This window comes from Ranitomeya variabilis, chromosome 4, assembly GCF_051348905.1.
Source record: "Ranitomeya variabilis isolate aRanVar5 chromosome 4, aRanVar5.hap1, whole genome shotgun sequence".
Lineage (NCBI taxonomy): Eukaryota > Metazoa > Chordata > Amphibia > Anura > Dendrobatidae > Ranitomeya > Ranitomeya variabilis.
The window spans coordinates 207,739,436-207,763,335 of NC_135235.1; the positions used below are offsets into that span (position 1 = coordinate 207,739,436).

Genomic DNA, 23,900 nt, shown 5'->3' on the forward strand with positions numbered 1-23,900 from the left:
AATATATAAAGCTTTTGGGCTCCTATGCAAAAATACATAAAGCTCTTGGCCTCCTATGCAAAAAAATACATAAAGCTCTTGGGCTCTTATGTAAAAATACATAAAGCACTTGTGCTCCTATGCAAAAATATATAAAGCTCTTGGGCTCCTATGCAAAAATACATAAAGCTCTTGGCCTTCTATGCAAGAATACATAAAGCTCTCAAGCTCCTATGCTAAAATATATAAAGCTCTTGGCCTCCTATGCAAAAATACATAAAGCTCTTGGGCTCCTATGCTAAAATATATAAAGCTCTTGGCCTCCTATGCAAAAATATATAAAGCTCTTGGGCTCCTATGCAAAAATACATAGAGCTCTTGGATTCCTATGCAAAAATACATAAAACTCTTGGGCTCCTATGCAAAAATACACAAAGCTGTTGTGCTCCTATGCAAATATACATAAAGCTCTCGAGCTCCTATGCAAAAACATATAAAGCTCTTGCGTTGCTATGCAAAAATACATAAAACTCTTGGGCTCCTATGCAAAAATATATAAAGCTCTTGGGCTCCTATGCAAAAATTCATAAAGCTCCTATGCAAAAATACACAAAACTCTTGGGTCCTATGTAAAATATGTTAATCCTCTTCATCAGACCCACCATGTGCCAGTTATAATATTGGTGTCTTCTTATGGAGCCAGACAGGCCTTTGGGGCCCATTTGGCACCAGTGCCAGGGTAGAGCGTGTTTCTGGAGAACCACATACAGAACAGAGAAACTCCCAAAGGAAAGAACATGCTTCTGCGGAAAAGATAACCAGTAAGAAAAATGATCTTATATTTCCGGAACGTTCTTGACATTAAACAAGTGGGAGTCCTGATTGCTTCTCTGAAAAAAATTCCCATGGTGCATAAAATGTGTATATCTGTATCTAAACGTGAGCTCACCGCAGTACGAGAGAAGCCTTTCATCATTAGTCAATTCTCCAGATCCTGTGTGAGCTGAATTTATTAGCAGTGCAAATCTCCTCCATTGCAACAATGTATCAGTGCAGGAAGAAAGTATCAGTGTGGGGCTCACAGGAGAATGTCCGGGCTGGATACAATAGTACCAAACCTTCAGCTACGAGCAAGAATAATGTTTCCATTAATGATGATTCAAATGGGTTCTCCACTACTGGACTAAAACAATGTAGGATTACCTCCTGGATGAGACCAGCTCCTCCGCTCTGATTTCTGTGTGCCCAATACCGCTGCAGCCAATCAGAGGCTGCCATCTTCAGAATTCCGTCACAGCGTGAAGGCTGCAGACGATCAGTGGCTGCTGATTGGTTACGGTGGGACATTGTTTATGCTATAATGCCAGCAATGGACACAGGGGTCAGCGCGGAGGAGAGCCGTCTGTCCAGGAAGAAATTATACATTTATTTTTATTTTATGCTTAGAAACTGGGGCCATTAATAAAGGGTTGTCCTGTACTGGATGACAATGACTTGTATATAGCATTTTGCTTATTTGCAAACTGATAGGCAGCATCATTATTGACCTAAAGAACTTACACTCCAAACTGATACATTGTAGCAAATATTTGTGCAGCTGATTTATTTTTTTTTATACATCACTGTCTAGATTGGATACAATTGTACAACTATATTAGAAGGTTGTATTGTTTTTTTTAATTATTATTATTTATATATGAACCTTTTTTTTATTTCAAATCCGAAAACCCAATGGGCTGATGTAATTTATAGTAAAAGGTCCAGCTCCACTTTTTAGAAAAAAAAAGAAGCAAATTATATTTGCTATGTAATTTACAACTTTTTAATACTAAAAAAAAGTTTGAGTAGGAGGAATAATTAACAATTAATTCCCCACCCCCAAGGTATCTAAAATAATCAAGAGACTATGAGGAAGTAGCCAAAGATGCAAGGAGCTGAGAGATAAGGAAAGTTTGAGACCCCCCACGTCATCATAACTTAGTTTTAAGTCTGAGTGTCATAACTTCTCATAAAGTCAGTAGTTTCTATTGTGTATTTCTTCTTGTCTTCTCCTTTCTTTTGATATTTGCGATTTCAGACTCATCTACCCAAAGTAGGAGATACAATAAAACCAAAGACGAGTCTCATCTTTATTTTGTTTTTGTTTTTTTTTATACCAGGGGCCAATAAATTTGTCCTGGAGGGTTTTATAGCTGCGTCTCGCCTGACTTCTTCATTTCATTTCATTATTTCTTATTTTTAGACAAGAGTCTTCCAAGGAAAACACTGTTTATCCGACAATCTATTACCTTGTTTTATTACAAAGTGAAATGAAGGCGCCGCTGCCGTTAAAGGCGGGGAGGTGTGTACGAGGAACGCCGCGGATGTTATAAGTGGACTGTCCCGATAATGCTTTTTTTAAAAACTTCTTCCATGCAACTGAGACATAAGTATAGGAAGCATGGAGGAAACTTTCACACCAGACCCTGATGATTATAGAAGAAGACACCAGCGTTAGGAATAGGACATACTAAATTGGGGGCTTGTACAAATTTGGCAAAGGGGCCAGTAATTATAATTGCAGCTTGGGGTACACATTTGCAGTCACTCTATGTGACTGCACACTTGTGAATCCTCACAGTGCGCAGTGTGCATGCTGTCAGGATTCTCCAATGATAGCACCAGGAGCAGGCAGGTCATGCCACATGCAGTCACATGTTGACTAAACATGCACGACTAGTCGGAATTTGGCCAAAAGTGTGCAAATCGCGTACTTGTATTCACGCACCTGCCAGAATCCTGACTGTGGGTGCACTACCCACTGTGAGGATTCACAAGTGACTGCAGATGTGTGAATCCTCGCAGTGTGCATGCTGTCAGGATTCTCCAATGATAGCACCGGGAGCAGGCAGGTCATGCCACATACAGTCACATGTCAACTAGACATGCACGTCTAGTCGGAATTTGGCCAAAAGTGTGCAAATCACATACTTGTAGTCACGCACCCGCCAGAATCCTGACTGCACGTGCACTACCCACTGTGAGGATTCACAAGTGACTGCAGATGTGTGAGTCCTCACAGTGTGCATGCTGTCAGGATTCTCCAATGATAGCACCGGGAGCAGACAGGTGCATGCCACATGCAGTCACATGTCGACTAGACATGCGCGTCTAGTCGGAATTTGGCCAAAAGTATGCAAATCACATACTTGTAGTCACGCACCCGCCAGAATCCTGACTGCACGTGCACTACCCACTGTGAGGATTCACAAGTGACTACAGATATGTGAGTCCTCACAGTGCGCAGTGTGCATGCTGTCAGGATTCTCCAATGATAGCACCGGGAGCAGGCAGGTCATGCCACATGCAGTCACATGTCAACTAGACATGCTCGTCTAGTCGGAATTTGGCCAAAAGTGTGCAAATCGCTTACTTCTAGTCACGCACCCGCCAGAATCCTGACTGCACATGCACTACCCACTGTGAGGATTCACAAGTGACTGCAGACTTGTACCCCAAGACTGGACAACCCCTTTAATCACTTTTTCCTCTTAGACTCTAGCATGGAGCTAATTACAACAGTCACAAATAGCAGCGATCACTTTGTCACAGGGTCACCCAGGCTTCTTGGAAACGCACAGTCCCCGCCACTTTTGTCCAAGTGTTACAAGTTAGTCCCATTCCAAAAAACTGCCATACCAAATACGACCCATGTGCAGAAATTGTGTTATTTCTAGCGGAAAAAAAATAGATGCTTTCTTCTATTTGTTGGCTACCCTTCCTTACAGCATCCCGTTGAGTCAGTGCTATACTATCGTACCCATCCCAAGACAGATCGGCTTGTACACAATTAGGCTAGTTTCACACTAGCGTCGGGCTCGGCCCGTCGCCGTGCGTCGGGCCGAGGTCCCCGACGCTAGCGTTGTCCCCGCCGCACAACGGGGGCAGCGGATGCATTTTTCCCACGCATCCGCTGCCCCATTGTGAGGTGCGGGGAAGTGCGGGGAGGTGGGGGCGGAGTTCCGACTGCGCATGCGCGGTCGGAAAAAGCGGACCGTCGGGAGCAAAAAACGTTACATGTAACGTTTTTTTCTCCCGACGGTCCGCTACCATACGCCCAAGCGTCGCAAAACGGAATCACCGTTTGGCAATGCGTCGCAAATGCGTCGCAAATGCGTCGCTAATGTTAGGCTATGGCGAAAAAACGTATCCAGCAAAAACTTTTGCTGGATGCGGCGTTTCGCAAAAACGACGCATTTGCGACGTATTGCAGTTAACGCTAGTGTGAAAGTAGCCTTAGTCTGCACCCACATACGGTAATTGCAAAAATTGCTCTCTTACTAGACAAAAATTACATTTGCTGTAACTATTAAAACATGTTTTTAGACTCGGTTCCTTCTAATTTTTTACAGTTCCGAGCAATGAGAAGCAAAGTTATTGTTTCATGAAGTCAGCGCCGACCAATGTGATTGCAACTCAACATCATTTTCCTATTTTAAGCACGCTGCACTGTTTTCCATCAGTTGTTTGTACACCGTAGGGCTTTCTTAGTGATATTATTAGAAAAGAAAGAAGTGAGCAGCCTAAACAGCCTGACGTAATGCAAACCAGATGTTAGTTCTTCTGGATTAAATACCAGAGGATTGGAGAGAATCCCTACTGCAAGGCACACTTGTGGAGGGGGCCTAATCCTTCTGTTCTGGCATTCAAGGCTAAACAACCGTTACTTATACTGTAGGACCCCCATATTAATTTCTTTATTGTTCAGACCTCATCTACATTTTCAGTAAAATATTGGATACCATTTTACATCTAATGACTCCTAGGCTTTTGGCCGAGCGATGCTTCAGCTCATCATTCTGTTGACAGCTCATCATTCTGTCGACAGGAGCAGAGAAAACTCGGCTCTGTGAGAAAACTCCTGTGTCCCCCTGCAAACTCTGTAACGAGCGTCTCCACTTACTATGTGAATATTTACCAACAGTAGCACTCCATGAATGCTGCATCATAGTAGTCAGTCCCAACTTCTTGCAGCTTATTCATAAAAAAAACATTCAAGGGGTAGGAATGGTGTGTGGAAAAGTAGCCAGGCTCGTAAAAAGGGACAGGTTTATGCTTTACAGTATAAAATGTGGCACACCCTATACTCCTAGAAGGGAATTTCTTAACCATGGCAAGCATGTAAAATCAAAACGTCTTGGCCAAATGGTCTTCCAGTCCCATCAGGCACCAAGGTCCGGGTGCGATGCCACCTATGAACTCTCTATAACTATGCCCGATACCACCAAAACATGCAACATATAAGGAGACAGAAAGACAAAAAACGGCACTGTCTGAACAAAGCTAAGGCCGCGCCACTCCTGGAGCCAGGTGTTAATCAACAGTCATTACACTGCCAGCCACATATGCTCAGATCGGGTGCTCTTCAGAATGAAGCAAACAATTCCATGCTGACCCGAAGAAGCGCAAGCACAGCGCGAAACGGCCGTCGTTTGCTCCCTTTCCTCACTCCCCCACCCATGAAGTTTTTATATGAAGATTGAATAAAGATTGCCAACTTTTAGATCGGTGAGTGCCTTCTGTTTTCTTGCCTGTACTAATATAAGGAGACAGCCCCAGTAGTGTAATGGGAAGCTTGTTGGTCCCATTGCAAAATCTCCAACAGGTCCCTCAACTATCATGGGACTTTTTGGTCTTCTGATATGGGTCAAAGAGCCCTGTTGGGCCCATCACTAAGTTTCAGGATCTAGGACTCTACTGCAACCTCTGCACCCACTATAGTTATAGTGCCCCTAAAGTTGACTCATATATCTTGTACTTTTTGATCCTTCAAAGTCCCGACAGGTGACACATTACACCACACAGAGTCTGTAATTTGCGATTTTGCCCAAAGTGTCCCCTTTTGGCGTTCTTGTATGAACTAAGCCTCAGTGAGGTTCACAGGATTGGCAAATTTTGGGAAATCTCAGAATCTCAGGTTTTGTAGACTGTACTGAAAAAAAAAAATCACACGTACACTTACTGGCTTTTATGTTTAACAAGACCAAAGGAACCAATTCACAAATCTTAATACTCAAGACCCAACATATATATTTCCAAATGATAGTAAGCAGTCAAAGCCAAAAAGGCATCATTTACGAAAACTTGCACCACAATTAGACCAATTTCACAATTCTGACATTCATGGTCTGAGTATGTCTGGACCGCTCACAGGTCTGAAGATAGACATATCAGGCTGTTGTGTTCAGGTCTGGAGACCCACGACTGGTCAAGAAGACATTGCGGTCCCTACTAGGACTGTGAGCGTGCTCATATAAACCAACCAAAGTTCAGCTTTTCATATTCTAGATAAAAGAAAAGATGTCATCTACTCCTGACCAACTGGTCAACAAAGGACAAATTTCATATAAAACTGCATCCACAGATGTCAGGATCTACGGCTTGGCTTCAAGGGTAGAGCACCGAGACATTGTCTGTTTTTGAAAAAAGTTTCCTTTGATAACAAGTGACCTAATATTTTCCTGTTTTTCTTATTGCTCCTTCTCCCTTGGCTGAGAAATGTGAAGTTGCTTTTTATCACCATTCACAAAATATGTAGATCCATCCAGAATTTCCTAGACTCCATATCAAATATCTGCCCCAGAAAAGTATCATTGACAGTAATAGTTTACATCACAAAAATACTCGCCAGCTGTAGATATGTAATTTAGTCCCACAAACAAGACCCAAAACATGAAAAGTAGATTTATGAAGATTATTCCCACATATGGGTGTAACAACCCTAAACATATCCATGGACCTACGTAGCCAATGTGGCAACAAATCTGCTGCTGGCACCATCTTGTTGGGTTGATGTCTTCTGATGTCTATAGTAGTTCTTGCCTGGTTGCAACAAAAAAATCCAACTGGATCTTTTTTTTCCCCAAGAACTCAAGTATGTGCTAAAAAAAAAGTGAGTAGTAAAAATATTAAAAAGTGCACAGATCTATTATAGCCCACTCGGAAAGGAAAAGGGCCCCCAATAAACCTTTTATTATCCCTTAGAGAAAGGTATCTGTGTCCTCCCCTCACCAAAGATTGAGGCGAATCCATCTTGCTCCAAGCATCCTGAATAGTCTTTGTGACTGGTTCTTAAGCCTCCAGACTCAGACTAACCCATTGATATCAGCAGGCTTGGGTAAAACGTTGGGAGAGAGCGGGAGCCATCATGTCTGATTTTGAAATGCTGATCCTTTTGTTCTTGGGGATGTAAGTCACCATTAGTGGCTCTCTCAGAAAGCACACCGAAGCGCTAGGCTGAGCGCTCCTCTGTATGGAGGAGTTGGGAGATATAGCTGTTGGCCAAATGATTGATGAAACCATAGTTTGACCGACAGCTATCTATCATGTATGGGGCATTGTGTATGGATTTGTTTTAAGGGCATGTACACCTTTAACTATATCTTAACATGCCATAAAACAATTAGTATCCACTGAGATGTACAACCTGGAACTTTTGCGAGAAATAAGAGGCCAAGTACCATGACCTTACAGATTAACTCAGATATCTTATCTCGGAGATGTCCTGATGGTTCTCATATGAAACCATAACATTGAAACCATAAAATTGTAATAACCATATGACCTTTTTTATTCTTATATTAGATGTTGGTACCAAATCATGGACAACCACCAATCATTGATATCATCTGACATAGGAGAAGATAGTTAAAACTGAAAATATCCTTTAGATTTAGTTGTATCCTCCTTCCGGTAACCTTGACAGAACGTTTCCTTACATCCATTTTAAGGATTCTATGTAGATTTTCATGAAAAAGTTCATTAGGTCATTTACAAGTGAGTGTTCTTCATCAACCCTTCAAACACAAGGAGAATTTACACGAAAAATGACAGGCTTCCAAATTAGAAAATTGTTGGCCAAAGCCACCCATTTTGGCAGGACTGTCTCTATTATCTCGCCCTTAGACGGCAGATATCAGGGGGCAATCGAAGGATTGGGTATATTGAAAAAAAATATGTTGAGGGTGTTTGGCAGTGGCTTACGTCTTTCTGCCAGTTGAGAACTCATGAATGGATTGGCAGAGATGAGAATGCATGGGGATGGAGTAGAGTTGATGCACATGGTTTCGCGGGATCCAGTCCAGCCAGACGCAAGCCCTAGAAACCTCTTGCCTCCAGGCATCAACGGCTGTGCTTTTTATTAGCCAAACCAGGCATGACATCACATGTATATCAAAAGCCGCGGATGTCAAGAGGTAGGAGGCCATACCCAGAGCTCGTATCCAACAGAATTGATTCACACCGACTCTACCATGGAGGAGTCGGAAAGTATAACTGTCGAACAAACCTTCATCTGACAATTATCTACAGAGTGCGGTCAGACTATCGTAATGAAGTTATATAAGGATGACCATGTAAACAAGCTCATCACAGCGCACACAGAGCCTCATTTCCAGCTGCTGCCTTTCTACAAAGAGTGAAAAAATGTCAAAAGTTTTGAGCTCTTTAGGATAAAGTACAGACCACAAGGGCCATTTGGTTCATATCTCCTGTCAAATTCTCAGTTTCTCCCTTAATTGCATTTGTGAACAGTTTAATGTCTGGGGTGAGGTACATGCATTTGCTGAAAGCTTGGTAATAAAAAAAAAATAAAGAGGAACGTGGCGGGAACTTGGAAAGGCCTCACCAACACCTCTAATATTGAGATCCCAAAGGGCTCCAAAGGCAGCAGGAAATCTGTGCGCCTCAGAGGTGAATGAGACACAACGCACGCAGCCTCGCACGGCTCCATACAGACTGGCCAAGGGAGTCGCTGCTGGCAGCACGTGTGTGTGTGTAATAAAAAACTGAAAAAGTGGATTGATTCATGCGAATTCCAGATGTGAGTTTTACATTTCTACCTCAGGGCCCTCGGCGTGTGGGAGCCATGGAGGGTTTAGGTAGAATCCTTTTCGACAGTGAAGGCTTCATGTTCTACACAAACGGTAAATGTTTTAGAGGACTCCGGTAATCCAAGAGAAGGAATTACAAGTTTCACTTTATTTGTGCTCCGGTCCAGATATGTAGATTTTACAGTCATTTTTACCAACTCTCAATGGTTTTTATGGAATTTCATGTATAAGAGACACGACAAGACACAAAACAAATCAGCGTCTGCACGAGATAAATCATCGCTCCTCTATCATGAAAAATTCTTGCAAAGCGAAAAAAAAATTCTATTTTTATTATTCCATGGAGAATATTGACCAAGTTAATGGCTATCACTATATTATCCATGGACACGGTCTTCACTGTCAGCCCTCTCTGATGGTTGCTCAGTGATCCCATTAAGTCCAAAGGGTGGCCATCAATGAGTCTTTGGCTCAAATGTCTCAGAGTTCAGGGCCACATACAAGAACCAGTACGTTTCAGATATATGACTGCAAAATGGGATTAGGTGAAGTCTAAAAACAATATTTTGACATTTTTGATGATGACCACCATTAATCTTGGACATTTTGTTGCTCCCTTTGGATCTATCCTTTTTTCCATGAACTTGCCTTTGACTACCTCACTATACAAATTATGCAACATAAGCAAACAAAGGAGAGTAAAACTGGCCTAATACTCTTTGGTAAAAATTTGGTAAGTGGAAGAGAAAAAACATGGTTGGACCCCAAGCTGAGATGGGTGGAGTGGTGGAAGGAAATGGCGCCAGGTAAACGGTACTAATTAGAATTTCTTTTCTCACGTATGCTGTTCAGAGTGCACCTCTCCCCTGCCTCCTGCTTGCCAGGGTAGAGGGAAGCAGTGTGCTTCTGATGATTGACAGTTTGGACAAACGCCATGGCCGATCCATTGGCCCAAACCGTGCACTCCCGCAAGATAACTTTACATATACAGTGGGGCGGACACAAATAGAAGAAGACCCCTGGGCAAGAAAATCATGTGGGGCCCTTTGAAGTCTAGTAGCTCCTCATAATGCGAAAATCCACCTGCTTTGGAGGTAGATGTGGCTCACCTATCACTTGAGCTCCTGTCCACCCCTGATCTGCAGCATCGAAGGATTCAGAGCAGCAATTGCAAGCTCTAAAGCTACAGCAAGAAGCTTGTGAGCGCTCCTTACCTTAAGAAACCGGCCAGACCTAATAGACTGCAGCGGTGGTCGGTAAACTAGGCAACGAGCACAAAACCACAAAATGCAAAATCTTTAGAACGGCAAGGTTTTTTTTTAATAAGAGCTAAAAGTTTCTTGTTTCTACAAATTTTACCATTTAACACCTTATGGCAACCTCTTTAAATAGGCAAACAACTAAGTGTTTTAAGCTTCAGACCAAATGCCCATTCCGACACAACCATTATACATTTTTAGTAGTTTAATATGGAATCGCTTGGGGTATTTCCTATCAAGAGATCTAACGTACAGTCTCCGTTTCCACAAGTGCTGCTGCCAAATCACTAATGTACATGGAGAGAGGGGCAATTGAGAAACAGAGGTCACATGACCCCCAATTTTCTCAATAGGTGAGTGTCTCAGAGGTGCTTAATTTGGGAAAACTCATTAAAAAATGTCATCTTGTATGTGTTATGATATACAGTACAGACCAAAAGTTTGGACGCACCTTCTCATTTAAAGATTTGTATGTATTTTCATGACTATGAAAATTGTACATTCACACTGAAGGCATCAAAACTATGAATTAACACATGTGGAATTATATACTTAACAAAAAAATGTGAAACAACTGAAAATAAGTCTTATATTCTAGGTTCTCCAAAGTAGCCACCTTTTGCTTTGATGACTGCTTTGTACACTCTTGGCATTCTCTTGATGAGCTTCAAGAGGTAGTCACCGGGAATGGTTTTCACTTCACAGTTGTGCCCTGTCAGGTTTATTAAGTGGGATTTCTTGCCTTATAAATGGGGTTGGGACCATCAGGTGTGTTGTGCAGAAGTCTGGTGGATACACAGCTGATAGTCCTACTGAATAGACTGTTAGAATTTGTATTATGGCAAGAAGAAAGCAGCTAAGTAAAGAAAAACGAGTGGCCATCATTACTTTAAGAAATGAAGGTCAGTCAGTCCGAAAAATTGGGAAAACTTTGAAAGTGTCCCCAAGTGCAGTGGCAAAAACCATCAAGTGCTACAAAGAAACTGGCTCCCATGAGGACCGCCCCAGGAAAGGAAGACCAAGAGTCACCTCTGCTTCTGAGGATACGTTTATTCAAGTCACCAGCCTCAGAAATCGCAGGTTAACAGCAGCTCAGATTAGAGACCAGGTCAATGCCACATAGAGTTCTAGCAGCAGACACATCTCAACAACTGTTAAGAGGAGTCTTTGTGCAGCAGGCCTTCATGGTAAAATAGCTGCTAGGAAACCACTGCTAAGTGTCACGCTCACGCCCAGACTGGTGGGCGTGAGCTCAGGGGGTTTGTGGCCCCACTGTGCCACAAACCAGACTACCCTGGAAGGGGCGTGACTATGACAGCTGCCTGGGTTTTCACTGGAGCCCCTGATGGTGAGGTCAGGCTTGTGCAGCATGCAGCTGCCAGGTGCTACTCCAGGGTGGTGTCTGGCTGTGGCTGCTGATCCCACTTAGGAGACAGGAACACCAGGATTGGTGCGGGCATCAGGCAGGACTGGCAGAAGAGCACGGCTGAAACTCAGACGAGTAGGCTGGCAGAGCTGAGTCACAGGGCTGGCAGAGACACGGCAGAGAACACAGGGCTGGCAGAGACACGGCAGAGAAAACAGGGCTGGCAGAGACACGGCAGAGAACACAGGGCTGGCAGGAACACAGGACTGGAAGGCACGGCAGGACTGGCAGGAACACTGAATTGGAAGGCACGGCAGAGAACACAGGACTGGTTGATGTGGTTTATGAAGGAACAGGTAGGGACCTGTTCACACAGGAGGTGCAGGAAAGGAAACAAGCAGAAAGGAATGAGGTATGAAGGAACAGGTAGGGACCTGTTCACACAGGAGATGTAGGTACGGAAACAAGCCAGAAGGAAAGGAGAATGAAGGAACAGGTTGGGACCTGTTCACACAGGAAGAGAACCGCAAGGCTGCGGATAGGAATGGTAGAGCAGCAAGAGATAGTGTAGCAACAAAAGCTAAGCAGAGCAGAACCGCAAGGAATACGGAGAGGAGCTGCAGCGAGAGGTTTCTGCAGCAAAGCAGAGCGGAGCCACAAGGAATGTGGAGAGGAGCTGCTGCAAGGGATAACTGCAGCAGCAGAAGATAAGCAGAGTAGAAAGGAGCAGAACCGCAGGAGTGCGGAGCAGAGGTAAAGCCACAAAGGTACAGAGCAGGCAGAGCCGCAAGAGTGCGGAGTGTAAGCAGACAGAGAATACGAGGAAAGACACAGCAGGGAAGGAAGCCACAGACAAGGAGACCGAAATAAGACTAAGTTCAGACAAGGAAATGGAACAAGACAAGAAACAAGGACAAAGACAAAGGGACCAGGATATTCTGCCTCCTGGAGGACGGACAACAAGACCAAGGCAATAGCACAGAGAAAAGCCTCCAGAGAGGGAGTAACTCAGAGCAAGGCCTGGCAAACTCAGCAGCTAAACACAAACCGAGCTAACACATTGCACAGGCCCAGACCACTGGGTGGAGCTGCACTATATACTGGAGGCCTCTTGGTAATTTGTCAGGAACAGATTAGACAGATGCACCTGATTCCTATAAGAACCAGAGAGTTCAGGCGCCGCCCCCTATACACACAGCCATGAAGCATGCAGCGAGCAGAGACACAGAACATGGAGCTGGCATGAAACAGAAACCACATCATGACCTGGAGCAGTGGGTAAGATAGTGTGAGAGATGCGAGGCCATGCCGTGATGCCAGCGGAGTTGTTACACTACGGACAGGCAACAAGCAGAAGAGACTTGTTTGGGCTAAAGAACACAAGGAATGGACATTAGACCAGTGGAAATCTGTGATTTGGTCTGATGAGTCCAAATTTGAGATCTTTGGTTCCAACCACCGTGTCTTTGTGCGAAGCAGAAAAGGTGAACGGATGGACTCTGCATGCCTGGTTCCCACCGTGAAGCATGAAGGAGGAGGTGTGATGGTGTGGGGGTGCTTTGCTGGTGACACTGTTGGGGATTTATTCAAAATTGAAGGCATACTGAACCAGCATGGCTACCACAGCATCTTGCAGCGGCATGCTATTCCATCCGGTTTGCGTTTAGTTGGACCATCATTTATTTTTCAACAGGACAATGACCCCACACCTCCAGGCTGTGTAAGGGCTATTTGACCAAGAAGGAGAGTGATGGGGTGCTACGCCAGATGACCTGATGGTTTGGGGTGAGCTGGACCGCAGAGTGAAGGCAAAAGGGCCAACAAGTGCTAAGCATCTCTGGGAACTTCTTCAAGATTGTTGGAAGACCATTCCCGGTGACTACCTCTTGAAGCTCATCAAGAGAATGCCAAGAGTGTGCAAAGCAGTCATCAAAGCAAAAGGTGGCTACTTTGAAGAACCTAGAATATAAGACATTTCAGTTGTTTCACACTTTTTTGTTAAGTATATAATTCCACATGTGTTAATTCATAGTTTTGATGCCTTCAGTGTGAATGTACAATTTTCATAGTCATGGAAATACAGAAAAATCTTTAAATGAGAAGCTGTGTCCAAACTTTTGGTCTGTACTGTACTTAGAGAGCAAAACTAATTTACAAACAAGTGGGGGTCCTGATCACTTTCATCAGAAAATAATCTATTTAAATCGGGATTTTGTGTTACATATGTCTTTAAAATTATTTTGACAATGTATTTTTTTCATATGATCTTTATTAAACAAAAAAAAAAATTGATCTTGCAATTTTCACATTGGCCACTGGGGATATTTTAGACTCTAACTTCCTGCCCATTCAGGAAGTGTTTTCGGCTGACTCCTTATCAGCAGAGGCAGGATTACAAAGACAGGTAATAATCTTTACATACAGCTGATATCACAATAGGTGATGTCACAGCTGACCCTGCTCCCCCTTCCTTCACAATGACCTTTTTCACATGCAGATTAGATGCTTCAATACAAAAGAAGGGGTCAAAGTCGGTTCATTACTGCTAATGTACATGTGTTGTTTCCTGAAACTACAGGAAGTTAAAGTCTAAAAAGAGTCCCAGTGGCCAATGTGAAAACGGCAAGACTTCAATTTTGTATTCAAATAATAAAAAAAAACCTGCCCCCCTTCCTTCACAATTACCTTTTTCACATGCACATTAGATACTTCAATGCAAATGATAGGCTCAAAGTCGGTTCATTATTGCTAATGTACATGTGTTGTTTCCTGAAGCTACAGGAAGTTAAAGTCTAAAAAAGCCCCATTGGCTGGTGTGAAAACCGCAAGATTTCTATTTTTTATTAAAATAAAAAAATAATAAAAAACCCTGCTCCACCTTCCTTCATCATGACCTTTTTTTTTACATGCACATTAGATGCTTCAATCCAAAAGATAGAGTCATGTTCTGTTCATCATTGCTGCTAATGTACATGTGTTGTTAACTGAAACTACAGGAAGTTACAAGTAAAAAAAAAAAAGCCCCAGAGGCCAGTATGAGAACTGCAAGATTTCTATTTATTATTAAAATAAAATAAAAAAATGTAAAAATTGAATATAAAATCTGATTTAAAATAATAAAATAAATTAATAGCTTATTTTTTTTACAATGTCTCCCCTTAAAGAAACGATATGAGATTAGAACCACATCTACTTTCTTACAAAAACAGCGCCACTTTTAACCAGTGTCTGTGCCTGGTATTGCAGCTCGGGTAAATAAACCTATTCTGCATAATACAACTTATGGACACGTTGTTTCTGGAAGAAATAAATGTTCATTTTTATTTTTCCTGTGACGCATACATTTCGGAGTACTGTCCTGCTGGTCTGCAGCTGCATATATTCCTTTTTTTTTTCACGTGCAAAATCGAAATGGCCATAACGTTTCCAAATAAGACCACAAAGTGACCACATCAAATATGTGAATTTCTTGCCCACGTGTTAGGTTTGGATGCAGACAGTGATGGTCGATCATGGGGACTTTAATCTTCCCTTAGATGTCAAAAAACTGAAGTGGTGACTAAGCAGACATACAGGATGTGGAGAGGTCATGGAGAAAACCCTTACACTAATGGTAAGTACACAACACCGGCCTGAGACATGGTGCCGGGCAGATGTGTCCAGGATCCTTCCGTCTGATGGAAAACACATGCTGAACATATGATCCTGCTTAAACTGTGAGACTTGGCCACAAAAACCCAAAAGGACCAGTAATATCACACAACTAGGTAAAAAAAAAGTCAGAAAATGTCCTACAGATACAATAAAAAAAGGTGAAAAAATAATATTTAAAGCGTTTTTCTACAATAAAAAAAAATCATATCTGAGCTGATTTATGGCCATAGATGACACCAAAGGGTGTGTGGGACGTTCTCTGATTTTAGTCCATATTTTTAGCTCAGGGTTTTCCCAGTAGTACGTGACTATCGAAATCTGCCTTTACGGCCCCGTGTTTCCTGAAATACTCTATCAATTCTGCCAAAGTCCCGCCGCCTCGAAGATTAGCTACACGGATCCTATTAAAAAGGCTAAAGTGAACTGAAACGCGTGGTAAGATTTAATTACCGTTTCACCAGCTCATGTTCCAGATATTTGGCCATGAAACCTACATGTTGGGTATTTTTTTTTTCGGTATGAGTGGCTGAGTTGACAAACTTAAAGAATTATAACATTATGACCACTTTAACCATACTGAGCTTGAAAGCATTACATTAGCAGTGCTTAAAGGGGTTGTCCAGTGAAAATCCATGGCATAAGACCTATGGGACCCCCACTGATTGGCACAACGGGGCACTTTTATTACCATTAGTGCACATGTTCGATCACCGCTCCAGTCATTTTCTATGGCTCTGTCGGAAAAAGCCAAGCGCAACGCTTGGCAGCTCCTTAGGAGGTTAATAGAATGGCAGATACACTGTCGTTCTCTTCTAACATAAAAAGGGATAAACGTTCTACATTCTGTCAATTGATGTGAGACCGACCAATCTAAAGTTATCACCTTTCCATAACTTTGTCTTCCATGAACAACCCATTTAGGACAAGACCATGAGGACCAGAATTTTTCCTCGAAAGTGAACTAGGAATATTTTTAAAAATTCCATCTAAAACTAGAGTCATGAGTTTGCCAACCTCAATAAACTTCTCCAACCTGTAGTCATTCATGTGAAAACAAGGTTAGGGTAGTCGGTTCTCATAATAGACAAGTGATTGTCCTGTGGTCACTATATTGGTTTCATGGTTCTCTTTAACTTCATCACCATGGGTGGTGAGGAGGCGGACGTTGCACCCTGACCCTGATGTTTGGATGACCGTTAGACCTGTCTGTAACATAACTAATGGTATTAGTGGTCTTCAAGTTATGAAACTGTCCCTAACTCCATAGAACCAGTGTCCTGTACAAAGACCCTACAAGTCAGACCCCAAATCTCAGATTCCTCCACCTCTATAAGATTAGAAGGGGAGAGGATGGAATATTAAGGTTACACAGTTTGGTCGATCCTCCAGATATGTGATAAATGTACGATCTGCTGAGATATTTAACGATCCTGAGAATTGGGGTCCAAAGAGCCCCTGGTTAACTTGAGGTGTGGTTACTACAGAAAGAAGTGTGGTTTGATGATGGTTTTAAGAAACACAATATGACATTACAGTTGATCAAGAAGGTTTGCAGGACTTGGTGTCCATGTCTGGACTCCATTGCTGCTGGACCGGAGCACGGTGAACTTCCTTGGTTGACACTCAAGTGTCAACATCCTGGGCACCTTACGCGATGTCATGACATTGAAGGAGCTTAGTAATCCCAGGATGTGCCAACCGGGAATGTTGGCACTGTCCTAATCTGGCCGCCACAGAGAATGACTGTAGATCAGGGTCCTGCAAATCTTTTGGCTCATCTCTATATGACATCCATTTTGCCAAAACTAAATACCATGTACATTGCTACTTACAGTTCTCCTGATGCTCCCATTTAAGGGGCCTGAGATCCCCACTGCAATCACGTGCCATACTGGTCACATAGCAGTCAATCACTGGCCACAGTCCTGATGAAGGTATGGACAGAGAGTCACTGATGCTGCCATGTTATACAGCACAGAAGGAGGGTGCATGTAACTGCACGGCTTTTAATAAAGCAAAATCTACATTCTCAGGCATTTGAGGGACATTTGGCTATTTTTGTCTAGTCTAAGTTTGCACAGCGTGTGACCTGTGACTTACAGGCGTAACTTGTATACACATCTGTAGCTTTCCCATGTGCTGCATGTGAGATGTTAGTCCGATGTCCTCGCTTCCTCATTGGATCCTCCTTGAAGTTTCCAACTTTTACGAGTTTTTATCTTCTTCCAGCACCAGATCTAATTAGCAGACTTGAATATCTGTGGGTGAACATGGAGAAATCTCAAGCCCGGAGCATCTGAATGGTCGGATGAGATGATGTCACCATCTCCACAGCAGAAGAACATCGTTGGCCGCTCTAGAGACTATGTGCATGGAATAGTAATCATTACTGATTGTCTCTCCCCTCCTCCTTGTCTGTACTTCCATCCAAGTGACATTTTTATTAGTTGACGAGCTTAGTCACTGGTCCTGTGGTTTTCTCGTAAAATTGGCTTCTACCAACACCCATAAAAAGTGATGTTCCATCCAGTCGAAAACACATCAGTTCTTCTTCCAACCAAAACAATGTAGAATTTAACAACGCTTTAAAGTGCGGACGTCTGGTTTGGTGGAAACCGTATCTATCCCAGCAGAAGACTGGAAACACATCCCCTTGCTATTCACATTGGGAAGACTTGTTGTTCTTGTGGTACGCGGCCAAGATAGGGACCCCTGGTCATCAATTATACAGGACAAGTGCATAATATATGGCCAATTTGGATCCTGCAAACCGAAATGGACTAGTCTAGTAGACTTCTAGATCGATAGGACAAGATCGGAACTTGCCAATATCGCAAAAAAATATTAGAGGAGGAGGTTTTGGAGTGGATGCCCCCTTTCCATATGTCATATTATGAAATAAGTTACTGGTTGTCATATAAATATGGGAATGCACCTTGATGGCTTCCTACGTTGAAAGAAATTTGCCCAATGGTAGTATCTCTCCAAGCCGCAACCTCCCTGTTTAGTAACTAGTTACTCATGATCCTGTATTTACCCCTTTTTTCTATGATCATCCTCCCTAATGTCTTACCTTCTATTAACCCCTTCAACATGAGTGATACATTCCTTGAATTTAATGGGCGCCATATTCCAAATTTTCCACTTAACGTTTCCTCGCATGACCCAAACCCAGCTCTTCTAAGCCAAAGTATAAGTCAACATGGCATGGCTACTCAATGCCAAGTGCCCATGTAAAGGGGGGTAGTTTAATGTAGTGTTTTTTTTCTATCAATAAGAGATCTATACACCCTGCCCAATTTTTTTTTCCTACGGACAGTTTTAGCAGTGGAAGAAATCGTGCCTTTCCAAAACCCTGCCGTGAACTGTGCCAATTCATCAATAAAGTCCCAGATACTACTCAACCGTCACCAAGAAACAGATAGAAAACACTGACGACAAGCGCCGTTACGTCCAATAACTCATCAGCTCCAGGGTTTAGGGCTGTCAATATCTCTGTTGCCGCAGCCAGTAACGTTGTGTGCTTCAGACACTTGGCTCCCACCATACGCACGTTTATCCCTGCCAAATATCAGTCCATGTAATAGCAGTCAGTAAAAAAGGAAGTCCTGGTAGTAAAACCTAGCACTGGCAAACCGCAGACAACGCACCACAAAACTATGGTTTTACTGTAATCTGCGGGTTCAGTGATCCCACATCAATTACTGCACATGACGCCTTTAGAGGCACCATTTTTGAAGCAGGGCAAAGACGACAAGACGTCTTCCTTGTCGTCGTCTTTTGTGTCATTTTTGCAGCGACATCTTTTTTTCTTTTTACGTATAAGATAGAGACGACTGAAGAATGGTCAGGTCACTTTTTTTTTAACTTTCAAAGCCTGAAACGGTTAAAAGAAGTTGTTTTTGGCTTTCTGTTTTTTGCTTGGTTCCAGGCGGAATCCGCCTGAAAAAAAGATGTTGCGTGCACATACCCTAAAAGAAGCGAACTAAAGCTTTGCATGGGGTGAAAAAAGATAATAGATACAGATTACATAATTGCTTACACAGCAATTACCTAAGGGTGGAGTTCCACTTTAAGGGGGCAGTCAGACGGTCATATAAATGGGACCATGATCGGAACACAGTGCACAGACTGGCTAGAGGCTCTCCCACCACGAATCTGACAGTTTCATGTATTTCATGGGTCGGGACGGGAGAGTGCATGCACTGCGTTCCAATCATCGTCCAATTTATGCGGCCGTCTGATATCCTCAGATATCACAAGTCTCTTCTTAGAGTTACGATACGATACACTTTATTGATCTATAGGGAAATTATGGATTTGAAGACATCTTTAGGGTGGTGGGTACACGGTAACTTTGGTGGCGTTGCCAAAGATTGATGAATGCTGTGGCATAATGCAAGTGAACGGGGTGGTATTGCGACCCGCAAGGTTCAGTGACTGCAACAAGCATGTCACAAATATAGCAATATTTGCCTGCCATGTATATATCCTCTGATATCACAAGTTTCTTTTTACATTTGAAGACATCTTTAGGATGGTGGGTACACTATGTAAAATAGCAATTTTCGCCTGCAAGGTATATATCCTCTGATATCACAAGTTTGTTCTTATGTCTGGAGACATCTTTAGGATGGTGGGTACACTGTGTAATATAGCAATATTCACCTGCGACGTACAGTACAGACCAAAGGTTTGGACACACCTTCTCATTTAAAGATTTTTCTGTATTTTCATGACTATGAAAATTGTACATTCACACTGAAGGCATCAAAACTATGAATTAACACATGTGGAATTATATACTTCGCAAAAAAAGTGTGAAACAACTGACATTATGTCTTATATTCTAGGTTCTTCAGAGTAGCCACCTTTTTGCTTTGATGACTGCTTTGCACACTCTTGGCATTCTCTTGATGAGTTTCAAGAGGTAGTCACCGGGAATGGTTTTCACTTCACAGGTGTGCCCTGTCAGATTTAATAAGTGGGATTTTTTGCCTTATAAATGGGGTTGAGACCATCAGTTGTGTTGTGCAGAAGTCTGGTGGATACACAGCTGATAGTCCTACTGAATAGACTGTTAGAATTTGTATTATGGCAAGTAGAAAGCAGCTAAGTAAAGAAAAACAAGTGGCCATCATTACTTTAAGAAATGAAGGTCAGTCAGTCCGAAAAATTGGGAAAACTTTGAAAGTGTCCCCAAGTGCAGTGGCAAAAACCATCAAGCGCTACAAAGAAACTGGCTCACATGAGGACCGCCCCAGGAAAGGAAGACCAAGAGTCAGCTCTGCCTCTGAGGATAACTTTATCCGAGTCACCAGCCTCAGAAATTGCAGGTTAACAGCAGCTCAGATTAAAGACCAAGTCAATGCCACACAGAGTCCTAGCAGCAGACACATCTCTACAACAACTGTTAAGAGGAGACTTTGTGCAGCAGGCCTTCATTGTAAAATAGCTGCTAGGAAACCACTGCTAAGGACAGGCTACAAGCAGAAGAGACTTGTTTGGGCTAAAGAACACAAGGAATGGACATTAGACCAGTGGAAATCTGTGCTTTGGTCTGATGAGTCCAAATTTGAGAGCTTTGTTTCCAACCACCGTGTCTTTGTGCGACACAGAAAAGGTGAACGGATGGACTCTACATGCCTGGTTCTCACCGTGAAGCATGGAGGAGGAGGTGTGATGGTGTGGGGGTGCTTTGCTGGTGACACTGTTGGGGATTTATTCAAAATTGAAGGCACACTGAACCAGCATGGCTACCACAGCATCTTGCAGCGGCATGCTATTCCATCCGGTTTGCATTTAGTTGGACCATCATTTATTTTTCAACAAGACAATGACCCCAAACACACCTCCAGGCTGTGTAAGGGCTATTTGACCAAGAAGGAGAGTGATGGGGTGCTACACCAGATGACCTGGCCTCCACAGTCACTATACCTGAACCCAATCAAGATGGTTTGGGGTGAGCTGGACCGCAGAGTGAAGGCAAAAGGGCCAACAAGTGCTAAGCATCTCTGGGAACTCCTTCAAGATTGTTGGAAGACCATTTCCGGTGACTACCTCTTGAAGCTCATCAAGAGAATGCCAAGAGTGTGCAAAGCAGTCATCAAAGCAAAAGGTGGCTACTTTGAAGAACCTAGAATATAAGACATATTTTCAGTTGTTTCACACTTTTTTGTTAAGTTTATAATTCCACATGTGTTAATTCGTAGTTTTGATGCCTTCAGTGTGAATGTACAATTTTCATAGATATGAAAATACAGAAAAATCTCTAAATGAGGTGTGTCCAAACTTTTGGTCTGTACTGTATATATATCCTCTGTTATCACAACTCTCTTCTTACATCTGAAGACATCTTTAGGATGGTACGTACACTATGCAATATAGCAATATTCGCCTGCAACGTATATACGTATATATCCTCTGATATCACAAGTGTCTTACATCTGGAGACATCTTTAGGATGGTGGGTACACTATGTAATATAGCAATATTGGCCTGTGACGTATCTATCCTTTGATATCACAAGTCTCTTCTTACATCTGAAGACATCTTTAGGACGGTGGGTACACTATGCAATATAACAATATTCGCCTGCGACGTATATATCCTCTGATATCACAAGTTTCTTCTTACATCTGAAGACATCTTTAGGATGGTGGGTACACTATGTAATATAACAATATTGGCCTGTGACGTATCTATCCTTTGATATCACAAGTCTCTTCTTACATCTGGAGACATCTTTAGGATGGTGGGTACACTATGTAATATAACAATATTGGCCTGTGACGTATCTATCCTTTGATATCACAAGTCTCTTCTTACATCGACATCTTTAGGATGGTGGGTACACTATGCAATATAACAATATTCGCCTGCGACATATACAGTGTATCCTCTGATATCACAAGTTTCTTCTTACATCTGAAGACATCTTTAGGATGGTGGGTACTCTATGCAATATAGCAATATTCGCCTGTGATGTAGAAGCACTATGAAACAAAAGTTGCGGTGTATCCCCAGCCTTAAAGGGAGTCGTAGAATATAAAATTGCTAACCAAGCAATAACCTAAGGATGGAGTTCCACTTTAGCATCCAGTTACACTTTTGCAAAAAAACTAATAACAAAGGAGAACAGACCCCTGCGTAAATCATAAATAGGTTCCAAGTTTGCAACACTTTTTCGTAGAGTGGCGTAAAAGTCTACAAATCACTACTGACTCAATTCTGGACCCCAAACGGAACAACGATGCAGCTTTTTTAAGGAGCCCTCTCTTGCTATGGAAGTTCAGCAGATGCCGCTTACCTCTGTACAAGATGTAGAGACAAGGGGGCCACCTCACGAATCTCTAGTCGATGGCTGGACTCCACAGATAGGATGTTATTCTTGCTCTTCTGTCTTTCTCCACCCCACCATGAACTATACAGTAATCCCCTTTTTCAGTCGCAGAGCTCTGTAGTTCCCCAGTGTGGGCTCTGTAGTGTCTGGCTGCGAGGGCAGTGGCACTGCTAAAAGAGGGGCTGGGACTAGTCTTGTGATTGGAAGTTGTTAGGTGAGGGTCTTACAGGAGGAAATGGGAGGGGGGCACGCGCTCTTATTGCAGTATCACAAGGGGTGCTGGATAATTCAGACAATATGTGTGCGAAAGGTTATTTTTAAAGCTTTCCGAAAACTTTTTTTTCCACTTCACAAACTTCAGGAATTTCTGTTTAGCAATAACCTCGTCTCCATACTTGGACGGGATTCAGACTGAAAATGTCCCCTGAGTTTTGTCTCTTTTTTTTTTTTCTGGCACTTTTTTTTGGATGCCATTCAGACTAGTAATATATAAAATCATTTGGGGGGGGGGGGGAATTTTTAAATTCCTATTTTGTATTGTATTGTCTGCTCACATCTGGTTTAACTTGGAAACGCTCAGTAATATGATCAGGAAATAATAGAAGAGAAATGCGGCTGTAAAAAAATATCAATATAGGAGCGAAAAGGGAAAGAAGTGAGAGGTTACTATGCTGGAGCGCAAAAAAAGAGAAGTCTTTCTTCGCCATGCTTTACACTGAAGCTCAGGAAGTGAGTGCATGGGCAAATAAGCCTCAATAAAGGAGATTTATCAGTTGTGCGATGTGGACACCTTGGGTCTCCCAGAGTTTCCTTGCCATTGTTATGCCACATGAGTGCTGCAGCTCATCAGTGGTTGCTAATGGATTGGCTGCAGTGCTCACGTGGCATAACGATGTCATGCAATCCCTGGGAGACCTGGTGCCAACTTCACTAGAAAGGCCCCAGTGCGGTAGGTATCTGTTACACCGTGGAATATAGTATTTAAGAAAAGGGTTGTCCACTACTTGGAGACCTTAAAGGGTTATTTAACATCCTCACAAATGGGTACTTGTTGGATAGAGCTTGTAAAAACAAGCACTTTTGCCATTTACTGCTTATTAAAATTTTCAATAGTTCTTGAGATATTAACATTTTTCTTTTGTTTATGGCTCGTTGCCTCGGAGACCGACCACCGCTGCTAGACAGCAAAACACACTCAGTGCTGAGAGGCTCGTTTCTATTAACCATGTAAGCACTGATTTGAAGCCAACCAAGATCTCTTACATTCTAATCCCGGGGAGCTTCAGCACAGCGCTTACGATCTGGATGGCAGCGTTGGTCGGTCTCCAAGGCAACCGGCAAAGTGTTAATATCTCAAAAATGGCTGCAAATTTTAAGAAGCAGTAAATTGCAAAAGTCCTTGTTTTTACAAGCTCTATCTGACAATATCC

General features: G+C 42.6%; 1 protein-coding gene across 2 annotated transcripts in view; it reads right to left on the reverse strand.

Moving 5' to 3' along the window:
• The window catches only part of LOC143770288 (tetraspanin-4-like), a 113,603-nt gene that overhangs the window by 76,814 nt on the left and 12,889 nt on the right, over positions 1-23,900 (reverse strand). The window contains exon 1 of one of the 2 annotated variants that reach the window (XM_077259772.1): positions 22,438-22,618. The exons of the other annotated variant lie outside the window; for it this stretch is intronic. The gene's annotated coding sequence lies outside the window, so the exon portion shown is untranslated. Of the gene's footprint in view, positions 1-22,437; positions 22,619-23,900 lie in introns of those variants that run through there. 2 annotated transcript variants of the gene reach the window in all.